The sequence below is a fragment of the Marmota flaviventris genome, chromosome 17 (genome assembly GCF_047511675.1).
Source record: "Marmota flaviventris isolate mMarFla1 chromosome 17, mMarFla1.hap1, whole genome shotgun sequence".
Taxonomy (NCBI): domain Eukaryota; kingdom Metazoa; phylum Chordata; class Mammalia; order Rodentia; family Sciuridae; genus Marmota; species Marmota flaviventris.
Genome location: NC_092514.1, coordinates 8,163,308 through 8,183,730, shown reverse-complemented (window position 1 = coordinate 8,183,730; position 20,423 = coordinate 8,163,308). Strand labels below are relative to the sequence as shown.

Here is a 20,423-nt window from a genome sequence, read left to right as displayed (position 1 = left end):
GCTTCCTCTCTGATTCTGCTTTTTCTTTCTTTCTTTCTTTTTTTTTTTTAGAGAAAGAGAAGAGAGAGAGAATTTTTTAATATTTATTTTTCAGTTTTCGGTGGACACAACATCATTATTTTTTTAATGTGGTGCTGAGGATCAAACCCAGCACCCCGCGCATGCCAGGCAAGCGTGTTGCCACTTGAGCCACATCCCCAGCCCTACTTTTTATTTTTTTTAAAAAAATATTTATTTAGTTGTGGATGAACACACAGTATCTTTATTTATTTTTATATGGTGCTGAGGATTGAACCCAGTGCTTCACCCAGGTGAGGCAAGCGCTTGACCACTGAGCCCCAGCCCTAACTCCTCTGCTGCTTTTTCAATTTTGCCTGGTTGACACTAGATCATATTGTAATTCACTGGCCATACCATGGTTCGAATGCTACTTACCAGCTAGGACAGTGTCAAGGGCACACAGCTGTTGCCCCTGGCACTAGGGATGGGAGTGGGGTTGGCAATTTCTATTAGAAAGGTATGCACGTATTCTGAGGTTTGGCTAGCCTGGTGCAGGGGGCTGATGGGATTTAGGTGGTTTGAATATTGAAAGGAATGAGGTTGAGATTGCCAAGTTAGATGGGTTTTAGTTCATTTGAATAATGTGGAGGTTGAGGTTTCTTAGGGCATTTTCCCTCTTGGGCACAGTTAGCCAGCCCTTCCCTGTTTCCGGGGCACATTGTGGCTCCCTCTGATGATACCTGCCATGATAGGCTAAATAATGACCCTCAATAGGTGTCCTCATTCTAATCCCCAGAATCTGTGAATGTTACTTTACATTGCAAAAAGGACTTCATGGACATGATTAAGGATCTTGAGGTGGGGAGATTATCCTGTCTTATCCTGTGGGCCCAATGTCATCACAAGGATCCTTTTAAGAGGGACCCAAGAGAAGCCAGAATCAGATGAATGATGTGATAACTGAACGTAGATTGGATTGATGTGCTTTGAAAATGGAAGGAGGGGTCTAAAGACTATAAACAACCATGGAAACTGAAAAAGGAAGCCAATGGATTCTCCCTTCAGTGCTCTTTGAAGGAACTGGTCCTTTACAACTTGACTTGAACCAACTGAAACTGATTTCAGGCTTCTGACTTACAGAACTATAAGTAATTTTGTCTTGCTTTGAGCTGTGCAGTTTGTGATAACTTGTTACAGCAGCCATAGGAGACTAATACATTTACTAAAGGGGAGACACTGACTGCTGATGAGGGCCACTTGACACTGATTTTCTCTTCCTAGCCTCACTGTAATTTCCTTTTAGGAGAATTTTTTCCTCTATTACATGAAATCATGGCATGGGGCTTCAAGGTGAGGTGGGGAGACAACTGTGGAAGCTGAATAAGTCCTAGAAGTTCCTTCTGCTATGGAACTGATAGCTGGTCATCTAGCTGGAGATGGGTACAGGACTTCGAAATATGAGCAAAAGGAGCTGGGATGGCAACATTCATGATGGGCACAATATTGTGCTTACAGAACATTGGCTTTTGGGTAAGTTATTTGCTGGAATTTTGGTTAAGTTTCTTGATAAGCTTTGGCTTCCTTATCTTTAAAATGGGTTCAGTAAGAATAACCATCTCTGATGCTGTTTGTGAGGATTCAGTGGAATAAGGTCCATAAAGTGCCCAGTTATGTGGTAAGGGTTGTCTTCCATCATGAGGTAGGATAGCCATGTAAGTAGTCAGTTCTTGAAAGCATCATCATCTTTCAGTTCTTGCTTGGGCACTTGTGGGGTCATTGGGATACCTTTGACTAAGTAGACTTGGCAAATGCTGGGCCTGGGATTGGCAGTTGGAGGAGAGGTGGAGAGTCGTTTCTCATTGGCGGAGGAAGTAACTGCCACTCCCTTTTGCAGAACAGGCAGTTGGTTCTATGGTGGACCTACTGCATGCCTACTTGATGGTGTCCTGGATATCTCTTGTTTGTGCTGGCCCTGTGCCCAATGCCTCTTCTGTTCAGGTGGAAGCATCCTTTTTCCCAATTACCCTTCCTGTTTATATCCTTCTGGAGGGTCTGACTTCAATCCCTTCCCATACATCCAGCTCTAGCCAATATGGATTGGCTCAGGAAGGGCATGTAGCTCAAATGGGTCCAATGATGAGTTAACCTTGGGACTCTGGCTGGGTCTACAGGTTGAAGCATCCCTAGTCTGAAAATTCAAAATGCTCCAAAATCCAAAACTTTTTGAGCAGTGATATGATGGATTATGAAAAATTCCATACATGAAATTTGGTTTCATGCACAATACTACTAAAAATATTGTATAATGTTAACTTCAGGCTCTGTGTTTAACGTATGTATGACGCATAAACAAATTTCATATTTAGGTTTGGGTCCCATCTCCAATATATCTCATTATATGTACACAAATATTCCAAAATCCAAGATCTGAGACACCTCTGAGCATTTAGAATTACGGATACTCGACCTGTACTGGGAAACAGCCCCTGCTTTCTTGGTAGATGAAGCTACTTAAGTGAAAGAAACTGTATAGAAATGAAGTTATTAGAGAGCAAATGAAACCTGCAACAGGTCAGAGAGGCTGAGTTTGGTTTGAGGTACTGGATTCCGCTATGCCAGAAGTGAGGCTCCAGCCAGAATTTTCCAATTATGGGAGGAGGTAAATTTCTCTCTTTTTTCCCCCCTCCAGGTTGTTTGTGTCACTTGTGTCTGAAAAATGCCAAGAGAAATAAGCACAACCATTTACAAATTCCAAGAGACTCTTGAAAACTTCTTTTTCTAGTAGGGAAAATGTTCTCTGCTATTGTTTTGGTGCCAGCTTTAGGGTTTTGAGGCAGAGTATGGAAAGTGAAGACGTGGGAAGTAAGAGTCTCTTGCAGCCCCAAGGTTGGGTGAACTCCCAGCTAATTATACCGCAGAGTTTGGGACAGAACCCCTTTCATTAAACTTTTAGGAGTCTTGGACGGATAGGGCAGGAGCTACAATACGGAGCCTTCGAAGGCTGCTTGTGCGCCAGGCAGAGTGCTGAGGGGTGTGGATGCCTTGTCAACCCTGGGAAATCCGCTGCACACGTAGAAATCGAGGTTCTCTGGGTCGGTCAGGTGACGTGCCCAGTCTCCCAGTTTGGGAGATGGAGGTGGCACTTGAACCCTTTAAGGAGAGCCCACCTCTTAAGCACTTGGGGTGGTGCTGGATTTTGAGCCTGATGTCCGAGGTCAGTGAAGAGGCGGGACTTGAACTCAGGTTTCCAGAGTCTGGCTCTCCCCAGGATACTGGAGTTCACTGTGCCACCTCCATTCGCGCACGTGCCTGCACACCTCCAGGAGTGGGGTCTCAGCAACCGAAGGGCGTCCTTCGTCTGGCACTTCTTGGGCGCACCCTCGCCCCAGGCCCCGCGATGCGGGTGACACATTGGAGGCAGTGGAGAAATGGGCTTGGCTGGGGTGGTCCGCAGTGCGGCAGGCGGCGGCGCAGAGCCGGGAACGGCGCGCTCTCCCTCCCGGGCGGGACAGGCACGGCGGGGGTAAACGCGACGCCGGGAACAGCGACCGGCTTCTCCAGGCTCCAGGCGGGGCGCGAGGGAGGGGGGGCGCGGCGAGCGCGCGCGTGCGCGGTGTGTGCGAGGGAGCCGCGGGGGCGCGCGTGCGCGGTCCGGGGGGGCGTTGTGGGTTGCCTCGGCGGCGCGCGGCACGGCGGGAACATGGCGCGCGGGAGCGGTGCGCGCGCCTAGCTGGCGGGACCGTTAGCTCGAGGCGGACGCGGCCCGGGTCCCGTGCGGATGGAGCAGCAGCTGCCGCCAGCGTCCGAACCGACCCCAGCGTCGACCCCGGCCCGGAGCCGCAGGCGGCGGGAGCCCGAGTCTCCGCCGGCGCCAGCGCCGGTGAGTGCGTGAGGGGCGCGGGCCGGGAGACTTTCTTTGTGAAACTCCGTCGGTGCAAGCCGGGCCGGGCCTCCGCGGCTGACGAGTGCCCGCGAGGCGGAAGCCACCTCGTCGTCGGGGTTCCAGCCCCTTCGCGAGTCGCTGTGCAGCGGGATCCGGTCCGCCGCCTGCCTCAGTTTCCGCGGGAGTGTTCTGAGTGTGTGCGGGAGCGGGGCCGGCGGTATGCAGTCGGCGCTTAACTCCCGCGCGCCGCCTCCTTGACCCCTCCCCGGGGGGCGGAACCTTGGGACCACGGTCCACTTAAGTGGCAGACTGCATCCTCCTGGAGACAGGTGTCTGCCGCTGGGGAGGCTCAGGTGCTGCCAGCTTCAGATGAGGTTGGGAGGGAGTGAGCTCTCCGACCCGGGAGGGCAACAAGCTGCTGGTGGCTCACCAGAGTGATACCAGAAAGCCTTCCGTCCGTCTTGTCCTCGAGGTGTGTTTGGGGTGCCTGTCAAGGTGAAGGCTGCTGAGCGGACTTTGAATGTGGGGCTCCTGCAGGATGGGTGGGATGGTCCAGTGGAGGAATAATTGGGAGCACTTTGTAAAAATACAGCTTGCATGCTCCACCGCAGGCCCACGAGCCCTGGCTCCTCAATGTAGGGGACAAGACTGAATTTTTAGCAGGCTCTTGAAGTTGAAATCAGAAAGGTTTGTCAGGCTGTAGAGAACAAGCTTCCTGCAACCAGGGACCTGCTCTGTTTATACCTCACTGTGGCATCCTGGTACCTTGCACCGTGCCTGGCAAATGGTATATGTTCGGTAAATAGTTATAGAAAGACTAAATGACTAAGGAGTTTGCAACATTGGAACTCTTGAGGCATTTTCAGGAGCTTCTTGAGAGTAGTTATTTTTATTGTGTACTGTGATTTTTCTCAGCTCCCAACTTTTGTCTGGTTATAATGCTGTGTTTTCAGTATGTTCCACTCAAGAGCAGGGTATTTGTTGGTTAGTATAAAGGATCAACTCTGTATACCCTAGCTAGGTTAAAATTGATTCTAAAACAAAGTTCTGAATTAAAAAATACGTATTTCTTTCACTTGGGAACACTAGGCTTACAAGATTTTGTTCCTTTGAGGCAGGTAAACATTTATATTTGCATCAAAGGAAATCTGAATTACTGTTTATCTTTTCTGGAAAGTTGGCAATTTGCTTAAACTCTGAGTATGTCTAGTTTTTATGTGACGCATCAAAATTCAGATTTATGTTTAGTTCAGAGTCGATGCTAAAATAAAGGTGTTCTATATTTCAGAGGCATTTTTTTCCATCAAGTTGAATTTCAGTTAGTTGGTTTCACTAAGGTAGGGTTTTTGTTGTTGTTCACTGAACAAAGTATGCAAATGTAGGAAGACTTGACTTTCAGATTTGAGAATGCATCTGAAGGAGAAAATTGAAAAATTTGGTGCTGTAGTCTCCCAGTGTATTGTTTTTGTAGCTTATTTGGATGTCTTTTTAAAGTGTCTTTAAAAAATCTTTTAAAAAGCTTTTATTGAGATATAATTTACCTCCCATAAAATTAACCGTGGTAGTGTGTAATTTTGTGGTTCTAATATTTTCATAGTTGTGTAACCATCACCATTATCTACTTTTAAAACATTTTGTCACCCTACAAAAAATTCTTTACCCATTAGCAGTCCTTTCCTTATTGCCCATTCCACCAGACTATGCCATTTACTAATGTTACTGTCTCTGAAATTAGCTATTCTGGAAATTTTATATAATGGGTTATTATAGTCTTCTGTGATTGACTCTTTTTTCATGTAGCACAGAGTGTTTGAGGTTCAACCATGATGTAGCATGTATAGAACTTTATTCCTTTTTATTACTGAATAATATTCTTTCGAATGGATATACCAGATATCGTTTGTACATTCGTCTGTGGATATATATTTTCCCCCTATTTTGGGCTCTTTAAATAATGCAGCAATAAACGTGTACAAGTCTTAGTGTGGACATATTTTGTAATTTCTCTTGGTGTATCTCTAGGAGTAGAATTACTAGGTCACATAACTCTGTTAAGCATTTTGAGCAACTGTCAAACTGTTTTCTGAGGCTTTACTGCATATTACATCCCATCGCTAGTAATGCACCAGGGTTGCTGTTTCTCTACCGCTGACCAATACCTGTTACTGTCTGTATTTTTAACTTTAGCCATCCTTATAGGTATGAAATGGTATTTTATTGTGGTAGTAATTGTTTTTTTATACTGTGGATTGAACCTAAGGGTGCTTTACCACTGAGCCACATCTCCAAACCTTTTTAATTCTTTATTTTGAGACAGGGTCTCAATTAGTTGCTGAAGCTGGCTTTGAACTTGCCTCAGCCTCCTTCCTCAGCCTCCTCAGTCAGTGGAATTACAGGTGTGCACCACCACACATGACTCAATTTTTTTTTAATATTTATTTTTTAGTTTTAGGTGAACACAATATCTTTATTTTATTTTTATGTGGTGCCAAGGATTGAACCCAGTGCTTCACACATGCTAGGCGAATGCTTCACCACTGAGCCACAGCCCTGGCCCCGACTCAATTTTTTAAATAATGTTCTTTGATGTAAAAATGTATTTAATTTCAACCAAGTCCAGTTTTTTCTTTTATTGCTCATGCTTTTGCTGTCATATCTGAATCCATTGTCAAATACAAGGTCATGAAATATATATTCCTATGTTTTCTTCTAAGAGTTTATGCCTTTAACCAATATTTAGGTTGTTGATCCATTTTGAGTTAATTTTTGTGTATAGTATGAGTTAGTGGTCAAAATTCATTTTTTTCACCTATGGATATTCAGTTTTCCCAGCACCATATATTGAAAAGACTGTTCTCTTCCTCATTTAATGGTCTTTATACCCCTTATTGAAAATCAGTTGACCATATGTGAGTTTTTTTTTTCCTGAATTCGGAATTCTATTCTGTTGATCTATATATCTGTCCTTATGCCAGCACCTCACGATTTCATTACTGTAGCTTTGTGATGGATTTTGAAATTAATTGTAACTCCTCCAACATTTTTTTTCCAAGACTGTTAAGCCATTCTATGTCCTTTATGTTTTTATATGAGTTTTAGGTTCATTTTATCAATTTCTGCAAAAAAGACAGTTTGGATTTTTTATAGTGATGTGTTATTTCAGTGTGCAAGTATTGCACTTAACAATATTTTCAAAAATATTTTGTTCTGTTTGATGTGGATTGTACATGAACTTTTTTGGGGAGTAGAGAGATGCTGGGAGTGGAATCTAGGACCTTATACATACTAGGCAAGCACTCTACAACCAAATTAAATCTGCAACCCGCCATGAAACTATTTTTAAAATTTTATATTGCACATTGCTAAAAATACAGTTGACTTTGGATTCACTGTGTTTTTTTTTTTTTGTAGATGGACACAACATCTCTTTTATTTATTCATTTTTGTGTGGTGCTGAGGTTCGAACCCAGTGCCTCATACATAGGCAAGTGCTCTACCACTGAACCCCAGCCCCAGCCCTGGATATACCTTTTAACTTCATCATTTAGTTGTTGTTTATTCTAGTTTTCTTTTTAAAATCTTTCCCCTAAAATTCACAAGAAGAATGGTCTGAATACAGATCTAGATTCATATGTCTTTGTTTGCCTGTGTTCCTAACTAGTTGTATGAGTATTCACAAGGCTGAACTGTTGTGCATTTCAGTGTTCTCCGTACATACAATGAGACAGTGATATCCATCTCAAAGACTTGTTAAATAAAAGAATGTAGGTAGTTGTTTAGAACCTTGCCTGGCATGTGGCAGGGATCTGATGTTTGTTGTTTCCCTTCTGGTAATTAACTCCAGTTAAGGATACCCCCCCCCCCCACACACACACACACAAAGGTAAAAACAAAGCTGAAAATAACCCAAACAAACAAACAGAAAACCTCCCAAACCACAGGACCCCTTCCACCACACAAAACCCAGAAAAAAATAAAACCACAAACAAAACCCACAAACTGGGCTGGGGATGTGGCTCAAGCGGTAGCATGTGTGCGGCCGGGTTGGATCCTCAGCACCACATACAAACAAAGATGTTGTGTCCGCCAAAAACTGAAAAATAAAAATAAATATTTAAAAAAAACCCCACAAACCTCTTCCTATCCCCATCACTTTCCTGTAACCCAAGAAATCCTGGTGAGTGCTTGAGGGATGGAGATAGATAGAAGACAAAGTCTCACACACACCACATAGTTGTGTTATAAAAGCATGATAAATCCAGGCTGCTATATAGGATATTTGATACTGTATTTTCAAATATTATTAACAATAATAAAAGTGTGATTCAAAGCTATTCATTTTTACTCCACAGTTCTTATTTAGTGTGCTTTTTTTCATCACTTTTCTCTTAAAAGCTGAAGTAGCATTTTTAAAATTAGATTTGATGGTTACAATTCTTGTTTCATTTGACTTTTTGCTAAATTTTATTTTATTTTATTTATTTAATTTAAAAATTAAGTCTAGCTATGTTAACAGCTCAAGCTGATTTTGAACTCATGGACTCAAGTGATTCTCTTCCCTCAGCCTCTGGAGTAGCTGAGATGACAGGCTTGAGCCACCATACTTATTGCTAATGCTTAAAAATGCTGATGTTTGGCCTGGGGCTGTAGCTCAGTGGTAGAGCACTTACCTAGCACAAGTGAAGCCCTGGGTTCAATTCTCAGCACCACATAAAAACAAATAAATAGAATAAAGGTATTGTGAAAAAAATTCTTAAAAAAATGCTGATGTTATTGTGAAGTTAAATTTAGAAGTAATTTTATTTTGGGTTGGGTGTAGTGGTTCAAACCTGTAATTTCAGCTACTGGGGAGGCTGAGGCAGGACGATCACAAGTTCAGGCCAGCTTGGTCAACTTAATGAGATTCTGACTCAAAATAAAAATGGCTGGGGGTGTAACTCATTGGTAGAGCATGGGGAGAGGGAGCAAGTATTTTTAATTGGTATCAGTATAGTAGCTGAGGTAGAATGTTAATTTTTAAGGGAAGAAACCAGAGATATAATATGATTCAAATATGATGCTTGGAACAAATTGTGTTCATTGAATGTGTATTCACTATGACCAAAGAGAATAATATTTACTCTGTAAATATGGTGATTTTGGAGGTAAATTTTTATTGCTAAAATAATATTTACTTTTGCTAAAATATCTATTTTGTAAATATTACTTTAGCAATAAAAATTTACCTCCAAAACTACCATTGTAAGTATATTGATAACCTACAAATCCACAAATTGATAGTCCATGGATGTTAATATAAGAAAACTTTAAGTTTAAAAATCAAAGCTGATAGTTATTTTTTTAAAAAGTCTCTTACTATTATAAAAACTACATTGCATAAGACTCTAAAGTGGAAGAAGCAAAATGCTCCCATTAGAACTCATAACTTGCCAATACCCAGTGATTACTGCCATCAGTACCTTAATACATACCGCGCTGGAACTCTCTCCGTGCATCTTTCTTTTCTTTTTTCTTTTTTTAAAAAATATTTATTTAGTTGTGGATGAACACACAGTATCTTTATTTATTTTCATGTGTGCTGAGGATTGAACCCAGTGCCTCACACATGCGAGGCAAGCGCTCTACCACTGAGCTATAGCCTCAGCTCCTCTCTGTGCATCTTTCTATCAATATTTTTTAACTTTATTTTATTTGTATATTTATTTTTATGTAGTGCTGAGGATTGAACCCAGGGCCTTGTACATGCGAGGCAAGCACTCTACTGCTGAGCCATAACCCCAGCCCTCTATCAATATTTTTATACATACGAGAGTACATACAATTGTAACCATCAAATCTGGCATTTTAGGGGCTGGGATATAGCTCAGTTGGTAGAGGGCTTGCCTCATATGCATAAGGCCCTGGGTTCAGTCCCCAGCAACACACATACAGAAGAGTACATTGGCATTTTAAATAAAATAAGAAAACTACAAAGTATGTTCAATTTTTTTAAGAATCAGCTGTATTTAGGTAGAGTTTATGTGCCACAGAGGTTACCAATTTAAAGTATGTGGTTCTACAAATTCAGACATATATACAGTTGTATAGTTACTACCACAGTCAATAGAAATGATAGATCATTCCATTTCATTACTCAGTATTACTCTATTATATGTGTATACTACAGTTCATGAGCCATCTACCCATGAATTGATGGACATTTGGGTTGTTTTCCATTTTTTGGAGCTGTGACTAGAGGTGCTATGAACATTTACTTACCAGTCTTTGTTTTGTGTTTCTTTTTTGGGGGAGGGGGTGAATACTTAAAAGTGGCATTGCTGGTTTGCGTCACATATGGATACTCTTTTGAAACTGAGATTTTTATTTAAAAAATGTTTATTTTAATTTTTTAAATTGTTTTTAGATATACATGATAGTAGGGTGTATTTTGACATACATACACGGGGTGTAACCCATTATAATTTTTATCCCATTCTCGAGGTTTAACGTGATACGGAGTTACACTGGTCGTGTATCCATACATGAGCATAGGAAAGTTATGTCCAGTTCATTCTACTGTTTCCTGTTCCCATCCCCCTTTGTTCCCTTCATTCCCCTTTGCCTAATCTTATGAATATGTAACAACTAATCCCAACATTATATATAATTATAATATACCAATGCAAATATAGAAAGAAACTTGAGTCTTTTTTTTTTTTTCAGTCAGTGATTTGTCCTACTTCCCTGTTATTAAATGTGCAGACAATATTCAGAATTTCTGGTCAACCCCAAAATGTTCTTTAAAGCTGTTGGGTCTGTCTAAATCATAGACCATGCCTTAATTAATGTACAAGTCTCTTAATCTGGCATGGTCCCCTTTTTCACAACACATTGCATGAGACTCAATGGAAAGACCAAAACAGTTGTCCTGCAGAGTATCTTTCCTTCTGGGCTTCTCTAGTAACTGCCCTGTGGTGTCATTTATCGTGTTCTTCTGTTGCCTATGAACTGAAAGCTGTATAAGGGTTGATGGGGCCTGTGGTGGTGATGCCTATAAACCCAGCTACTTGGAGACTGAGGCAGAAGGATCACAAATTTGAGGTCATCCTGGGCACTTATTCAGACCCTGTCTCAAAGTAAAAATAAAAAAGGGTTGGGGTTGTAGGTTGGTAGTAGATCACCCCAGGGTTTAAACCCCAGTATGAAAAAAGGAAAAAAGACTTGATGAATTCAAGATAAATATTCTTTGGTTAGATTCCAGTATTGGTGATATCTACTAAATGGTTCAATATAAGGCTTTGTTACTTTATTACTTAAAGCCTTATCAATACAACATAAAGTTTTTTTTTTTTTATCACAAAGATGAAAATAGAAATAAGGCTTTTATCACTAAGAACGTTTTAATCATTGCAAATCATTAGCAATTTCTTATTTTTGAGAAAGTATTCTTTAATTCTTTGACTACTGACCAAAGACAAGTCCCTTTTACTAGAGCAAAAGTAGTAATGGGAGGATTGAATAGGTAGTAATAGTATCTAGTTGGTAGGACAGAAGAAATAGGGGAGTAGTTGTCATAGAATGGTTTCACTGTGACCTCTACTAAAACCCTCTTTTTTGTCTCATAGTTACACTGCTTTTAGGAGCAAGCATCTTAGTCTGAAACACATGCCTTATGGTATTTTAAATGATTAATAGTATGAAGTTAATGTATAATAATCTACATTGTGACTTTTTGAGATTCCATTTGACAAATAGTCGATAATTTATTATTAGATATGATTTATTTTGTGGGTAAATATTTAGGATTACTTAGAAATTGCAGTTGAAAACTGGTCTAAATAATACAACAAACATGACCTTAACTTCTTAGGAGTAAAAAGAAAAAAAAAGTGAGCTCTGAATGTTACTAAGGGAAGGCACCATTATGTACACATTGTGTACTTGTAATTTCCATACTATCGCCAGCTAAGTTTGACCTAGGGGTAGTTAAAAAATTGCTGTGGTATTATTTCAGCTAACTATGGACCTAGTTCAGAAATTTGTTGGTCACTTGTATATCTTTGATAAATTATTCAAATTCATGTCCATTTTAACTGAGTTGTTCACCTTTTCATCATTGAGTTGTAAGAGTTTTTTAAATATATTCTTGCAAATATTTTCTTCCATTCAATATCAATATTCTTCCAAATTTGGTACCAATAATTTTTGCAATTACAGAATAGCATGAATAATATTACTTTAATAAAGATGAAATTACTGGGGCTAGGGTTGTGGCTCAGTGGTAGAGTACTTGCCTGGCATGTGCGAGGCCCTGAGTTCAATCCTCAGCACCACATAAAAACAAATAAATAAAATAAAGATATTAAAAAAGATGAAATTACTAAGATTAATGTTGTCAATCTACATAAAAGGAAAATAGAATTAGCACTACTTATATTTTGCCAAATTGTACATATGGAAAACAGATTAGTTCTTATTTTTAGAAGATTATAGACTAGAAGAAAATAGTTTTGTAGATGAGAAGGGGAAAAATGATATAGTAAGTGAAAAGAAAAAGATGTTGGAAAATAATCAAATAAGTAGAAAGCAGAAGCAAATGGAGATGGGAGAAGAAAAGAGGATGATAATTAGATTTACATATTTAGTTTTATTAGTTTTTTTAAAATTATTATTTTTGTGGTGCTGAGGATTGAACCCAGATCGTGGAACATGCTAGTCAAATACTTTATAATTGAGCCACATTCCCAGCCCACTTTTTTTGTGAAATGGATCTCTTTGTTTTGTCCAGGAGAACCCCAACTTCTAGTCTCAAGCACTCCTCCTGCCTGAGCCTCCTGAGTAGCTGGGACTGCATGCATGTACCACTGCACCAGGCTTGGTTATATTAAAGGAGAGATTCTAACAAAATATTTGAATCTCTTTTTAATTGGGCTACTCTTTTGTGATTGAACTCTGTGGCATTAAATGAAGCTGGGATGCATTCAGTTCCTTAGGTTTCAGGGTGTTTGATTATTTTGTTTTTAGCAATTGGGCTGACTGAGTTGTTTAAAGAATGTAGTTTTTGTCTTTTGTCTTTATTTTTGTTTTTGTAGTGCTGGGTATTGAACCCAGCGCTTTTAACATGCCAGGCAAATGCTTTAATCACAGATATGTACACAGCTCACGAATTTAGTTTTTTTAAAAATTTTATTTATTTTTTAGGTGTGGGTGGACACAACACAATGCCTTTATTTTTATGTAGTGCTGAGGATCTAACCTGGGTCCCTCCCGTGCTAGGCAAGTGCTCTACTGCTGAGCCACAATCCCAGCCCACGAATTTAGTTTTAAAACAGAAATACATTTTACTCCACTGCCCATGTTCATGGGCAAGAATTAATATTAAGATGGAATGATTTGTAGATTAAATACAATCCCTATCAAACTCACATCTGCCTTTTGTTTTTTGGCAGAAACTGACAAGCTGATTCTAATATCCATATAAAAATTCATGCTCTCCAGAATAGCCAAACTAGTCCTGAAAAAGAACATAGTTAGAGGACACATACTTTCCAATATCAAAATCTACTGCAAATTTTCATTAATCAAGATGGTGTGCTAATGGCATAAGGATAATACATAGATTAATAGAACTGAGAGTCAGTTGACACCCCCTACCCGCAAGTAATGGGAATTGAACCTAGGGGCATTCTACCATGAGTATATCCCCAATCCTTTTTATTTTATTTTTTAAATTTTGAGATTGAGTTTTGCTAAGTTGCCTAGGTTGTTCTCAAACTTGCAATTCTCCTGCCTCAGCCTCCTGAGTAGCTGAGATTACAGGTATTTGCCAACACACCTGGCTGGATTTTGAAATTTTTGCATATACATAATGAGATGTCTTAGGGATAGGATACAAGTCTAAACATGTAATTCAGGTTTCATATATAGCTTATACACGTTGACAGAAGGGTTTTATACAGTATTTTTAGTATGCCTGTGTTGTGCTGCGAGGTCAAGTGTCAAATTTACCACTTGTGTGTGTTGTCATGATGGTGCTCAGAAGGGTTTAGATCTTGGAGTGTCAGATTAAGGGTGTTCATCCTGTAGTGCAGAAATCATTCAATTGGGGAACAAATGATTCTGTACGGTTTGATATCCACCTGCAAAAGAATGAATTTGAACCCTTCCTTCATACAGGCACAAATATTAACTCAAGCCAGTCACAGTGGTGCATGTTTGTAATCAGCTACTCAGGAGGCTGAGGCAGGAGGGTCACAAGTTTTGAGGTCAGCCTGGGCTGACCTGTCTCAAAATAAAATCTAGGAAAGGGTGGGGATGTACTTGGTGGTAGAAGGCTTGCCTAGCATGCTTGGGGCCCTGTGTTCATTCTGTAGCACCATCCCAACCCTCCCTGCAAATTAACTTAAAAGAAATAACAAAGAGCAAAATCAATACAACTCTTGGAAGGAAACACTGTAATAATTTTTATGGAATAAATTTTGAGTTAGGCATCGATTTTTTAGATTTACCAAAAGTACAGACAAAGAAAAAAGTGGTTAATTTGGATTTAATCAAAATTAAAAGGAGAGGGCTGAGATTGTAGCTCAGTGGTGGAGTAGTTGCTTGCATAGGTGAGGCACTGGGTTTGATCCTCAGCACCACATAAAAATAAACAAATAAAGGTTAAATTCTTAGAAAAAAATGTAAAAGGGTACAATCAAGAAAATTAAAAGAAAACTAAGAAAATGGGGAAGATATTTGTAAGAATATATAAAGGATACAACTTAGTGATAGGAAGATGAACAACTCAGTTAAGATGGACAAAGAATTTGAATAGACATTTGTCAGAGAAGATATATTAATGACCAAAAAGCAAATAAAACAGTGTGCAGCATCGTTAGTCATAGGGAAATTAAAATGTGAAATAGTGAGATACCACTTCACTTCTATTAGGGTGGTTTAAATGAAAAAGACAGTAGCAAGTGTTGGTGAGGATGTGGAGAAATTGGACCCCCTTATACATTGCTGGAATGAGAAATGATGCAGCTACTTTGGAAAACAATTTGACGGTTGCTCAAAATGTTAAGCATGAACTTACCATGTGACCCAGTAATTCTAATCTTAATTAATTATTTTTTTAAATAGTTTTTTGTAGTTGTAGATGGACAGAATGCCTTTATTTTATTTTTTTGTGTGTGGTGCTGAGGATCGAACCCAGTGCCTCATGCATGTTAGACATGCGCTCTGCCACTGAGCCTCAGCCCCAGCCCAATTAATTAATTCTTAATCTTAGGTATGTATCTGAGGATAATGAAGATATTTGTTCACACAAACACTTGTACCTGAATGTTCATTGCTTTGTTATTCATAATAACCCCCATATGGAAGCAGCCCACAGCTGTTAGTGAATAAACAAAATGTAGCATACCTAAATAGTGGAATATTATTTTTGCCATAAAAGGAAGAAGTACTGATTGAGACATGACACATCAAAGGTGAACTTTGTAACCATTCTGAGTAAAAAAAAAATCACAAAAGATCACATATTGTGTTTGTGTGAGATAATTCAACATATGCCTATACATATGCCTCTATGCTCTCTACAGAGAGTGGATCAGTGTTTGCCTTAAGCTGGCTGGGAGTACAGCTAACTTGCATGGGATGATAAATGTATTCTAAAACTAGATTGTGACACTGGTTGCAAAACAACGAAAACCACTGAACTGACCAGGTTAAATGGGTGAATTTTATGATGTGTGATATATATGTCAGTAGTGGTATACAAAGAATTAGAAAATGAAAGGAATACGTCTTATTCTTAAAACATCATGAAAGGTATTCTCATAAAATCTTTGTTTGCCTTACCCTCTTCAGTTTTGTTTTCACTAATAAGTGATAAAATGAACAATTTCTTGATCCTGTTATCTATGGCTGTATTATGAAGTTAAAATCTAAATTTCACTAATAAGTGATAAAATGAACAATTTCTTGATCCTGTTATCTATGGCTGTATTATGAAGTTAAAATCTAAATTCAACTGTGGTAGTTTATTTAGAGTATATACATATAAAAAATTTCAAGCACATGGAAAAATAAGAGTAAATCCAACAATAAACCTTTATATTTTCTCATCACTTCAGTTTGATAAAATTATTAACATTTTGCCAATAAATGGGCACAGTGTATTTAAGAAATAGTGGAATAAAGATTTGTCTCTAGAAAACAAATATCCACCATTTATTTAGAAAATACCTGATATTAAAATGGATAAGTTTCTGTGAATTTGAAAAAAATGTCATGTGAACACATTAGGATGTCTGAGCTTTCCTTGCAACAGGCCTATAAATGAACATTTTTTTGTACAAGCATGTTAACTCTTGTGCTTATGAGATTATTGTACATTCTCGTAGAACAGAGGAAACTGTCAATTTCACAAGGCTTTCCCTGTGACTTGCCCTCTGTAGGAGCTGAGTTTTCTGATTTTTTTATTAATGTAGTGTGATATTAGAGAGTATGTATTTAATAAGGCCAAGCACTTAGGTGGGATTGTAACTTATATTTTGGAATTAACCGGTCAAACATCTAGGAATACTTTTCTTTTACTTCAGGAATTTGCATGTTACCAGTGTGAATTCAGGCACTTGTGTTAGACATTTGATCTTGTGTGTAGTTTCTTATCATGAGGAAAATTATGTTGCAGAAGGTTGAACAGTTTGCTGAGAAGGCACTAAAAACACAGCCATAGTTACTTCCATTCAGTTTGTATGTTTTTGCATTGACTTTTGTCTTAGATCCATGTGGTTTTAGCTTATGTAGAAACTGAATTTTTGATTGTTGCTCCACTGCCAAATAATGTTTTGTTAAATTCATTGTTTCCAATTTCCATAGAGATTTATGAAAATTATTTAAACATTGTTCCAGAATGAGCATGGTGGTGCAAATATGTGATCTCAGCAGCTTAGGAGGCTGAAACAGGAGGATTGCAAGTTCAAGACTAGCCTCAGTAACTTAGTAGTGAGGCCCTAAGCAACTTAGTGAGACCCTGTCTCAAAATAAGAAATAAAAAGGACTAGGGATGTGGCTCCATCCATGGTAAATTGCCCCTTGGTTAAATTCCCAGTACCAAACAACAACAACAACAACAACAAACTTTTCCATATATTAACTACAAAATCTAAATATATTTTATGAAAAATGAAAATTTTTATTAGACATATTTGGAAGAACATGTAAATTACAAAGTATTGTGTAGAACAGCTTACTTTCATAAGTGTGTTTCAGATTTTTATTGCTAACATACTCTGTCAGGTTCTGTTGGTACTTCATATTATCAACTAATTTAATACTCACAACAACCTTATGAAGTAAATACTATTATTATCCCCTTTTTACACACAAGGAAACTGAGCTACAGAAAAGTTAACTTGCTCAAGATCACTCAGCTAAGAAGATGAGTTGCCCCAGATCTTGATTTGGCAGTCTGACTCTGGAGTCTGTGCTCTTAACCATTGTACTAGATAGTCTTTGATTTGTATGATCACTAACAATAGTGATCAATTATAAATGCCTACTGCTGGAAAATGACACAGCCAGTTCCCGTGGGGATTTTGTTAATACCTAGTTTTTGTGAGTTTTAAGATTATGTTGGTATGGTATTCTAGAATTTGAATCTAGGATGATTCAAGAGTATTTGAAACAAGGGCTCAGCGGTAGAGCGCTCGCCCAGCTCGCACGAGACCCTGGGTTTGATCCTCAGCACCACATAAAAAAAAATAAAGGTATTGTGTCCAACTAAAGTTAAAAAAATATTATAAAAAGAGTATTTGAAACAAATTAGAAGATAAAATTTTAAAAAGAATGGGTATTGATACTGTTTCTTATTATTGTTGTTTTTGCAGTGATGGGGATCAAACTCAGAGCCTTATACATACTAAGCAAGCATTCTACCATTGAGCCATATCCACAGTCCTCATGGACTATTAAATAAATTTTTTTTTTCAGTACTGGGTATTGAACCCAGGACTTCTTGCAAGTGCTCTACTACTATATCCTCAGCCCCCCTTTTTTTGTAGTTCTTTGTATTGAATCCAGGCCTCCAGACACTTATTTTTATAGTTGAGACAGGGTCTTATTAAATTGCCAAGGCTGGCTTGGGGCTTGCAGTCCTTCTGCCTCAGCCTCGTGAGTAGCTGGGATTATAGGCTTGTGCCACCACATCTGGTTAATATATTTATTTATTTAAAATTATTTTTAAAAATTTTAAAAATCTTTTTGGGAACTGGGATTGAACCCAGGGGTGCTTACAACTGGACTACATCTCCAGCTGAGTTGTTGACTTGATAAATTGCCTAGGGTCTTGCTAAATTGCTGAGGCTAGCCTTGAACTTGTGATCCTCCTGCCTCAGCCTCCTGGGTTGCTGGCATTATAGGTGTGTGCCACCATGCCCAGTTTATTTATTTATTTATTTTTAAAAATATTGTTTTAGTTGTAGTTGGACACAATACCTTTATTTTATTTATTTTTATATGGTGCTGAGGATCAAACCCAGCACCTTGCATGTGCTAGGTGAGCACTCTACTGCTGAGCCACAAGCCCAGCCCCAGTTTATTTTTTTAAGACACAGGGTGTCATTATTTTGCTCAGACTGGCCCCAAACTTCTGGGCTTCAGTGATCCCCCTGTGCAGCCTCCCCAGCAGTTGGGACTATAGGTATACACCACCATACCTAGCTGCTGCTTCTTTTTTTCCCTCTTGCCTAGCTATTTTTAGTTTTAGATTCTCAACCCAGCATGTTTTTGAGCTTCAGTCAATAGAAATAATGGTTTTTCAAAATAAACTGCATACATCTACCATGAATAGATTTACTTCTGATTTCTGAGTGAGATAGTAGTGAAGGTAGTAGTTTCATTTTGTAAGTGGAAGATTATTTCATTGCCTTTCGCCTGTTCATTTTCTCCTTTATTGTTTAGGGCATGAGAAGTATATTGCAGATTCTTTGCAAAGTCTTGAAAAATGTCTGTGTGTGACAATATGATATTCCATAGGGCTACAAATACAGATGTAACTTTTTTTTTTCATACTGAAAATTGAAGTCAGCGTTTCTCTACCACTCAGCTACACCCCCATCATTTTCTTAAAATTAAAAAAAAATTTTTGAGTTAGATTTTTGCCAACTTGCTGAGGCTGTATTCAAACTTGCAATCTTCCTGTCTCTGTCTCCCAAATTGCTGGAATTACAGGCAGGTGTCACTGCACCTCATCAGATATGAACTTTTAAAAACATGTAAGAAAATTTTGTTCAACTGAAGTTGCATTTCAAAGGCTTCTTTAGATTTAGAGAGCATTGCCTATTGTGGCATTGTAACACATGTCGTGATCTTACTAAGCATGAGCACTGGAGTGTGATTGCCTGGGTTTAGTCTAAAATCTTTCACAACTTTGCAATATTGGATAAGGTATTTAATTTTTCTTCACCTTATTGCTGTCTATAAAGTGGAAATATTGCTATGGCCTACTTCACAGTGTTGCTGTGAGGATTGGATCAATTCATACATGTATACTGTTTTAAACAGTTCCAGGCATGAAGTAAGTACTAAGCAAGTGTTAGATGTGGTGGTTGTTTTACTCTTCAGAGTAGGAGGAGGTGATTAAATGTTAGATAGGGATTGATGTCATTGATTGTGATCCTTTACACAGAGTGTTAGATTATTAAACAGTTTGTCTGACCTTAGAATAGAGAATGTTTTGCTAGTTAAATTATTGTTCTTTTAGCTCCAGATCCATTTATTTATTCTGCCTTGTGATCCTGAGGCCCAGACTCCACAAGTCACATTTCTGCTTGGCTACCTGCTCCCTGTTGCAACGGCATTGACTGCCTAGAAGAGGAGGGAGGGACTTGCTTTTTCTGCTCTGCTTGCCATTCCTGTGACTGCTGCCCTAACAACACTTCTTCATCCCTGCAGCAGCAGTACCTTCCTGTAGCAGTTGCTGGATCCAGTTTGCAGTTTTTCCAAGGACCAGTTTCATCAAGCTTTCTTCAGAGACCACTAGCGCCAACCAGCACCGCTCTTTAGAGGCCTGGGTCACAGGCACATTGGTCCCCTACTTGGAAATCTGAGACATCAGCACCAGCTGAGCAGTGCCTTCCCAGAAGTCTGAGTTTGAGTTCCTGAGTTCTTCCTCTAAGCATTTGTTAGCCCTGCGCTAGGGGTGGTAGTTGCTTCCTGCAGTTGTCAAGACTATGATTGCTAAGAGTTCTTTTTTTTTTTTTTTCCCCCTTTAGCCGTGTACTGAAAAACTTGAAATTCAGTTAACAAAATCTTGTATTAAATTCTCTTTGTTCAAATAACTGGTGTGGTTTCTGTCCTCTGACTGCATTCTGGCTGATAGATGGTAATAAGTAGGAGTCCATGTGGGTTCACTTAAACACTTGTGATTACTTTTTTTTTTTTTTTTGAAGGAGTAATTCTAAGATGATAGTTTATTTTTTCTAAGTAATTTGATATATTATCTCATGATAATCTTATGGAAAATATGAATCTTTTGGATTTAATGATAGTAAAGCTGAATTACATAATCATA

At 38.9% G+C, this 20,423-nt stretch overlaps 1 long non-coding RNA gene across 1 annotated transcript; it reads left to right on the top strand.

The window, feature by feature from the left end:
• Window positions 1–3,662: 3,662 nt before the first annotated feature.
• LOC139702373 (uncharacterized) lies at window positions 3,663–20,190 on the top strand. Its single transcript, XR_011705006.1, has 2 exons — window positions 3,663–3,880; window positions 19,805–20,190. It is a non-coding gene; the product is annotated as an uncharacterized lncRNA (long non-coding RNA).
• The last annotated feature ends 233 nt before the right edge of the window (window positions 20,191–20,423 follow it).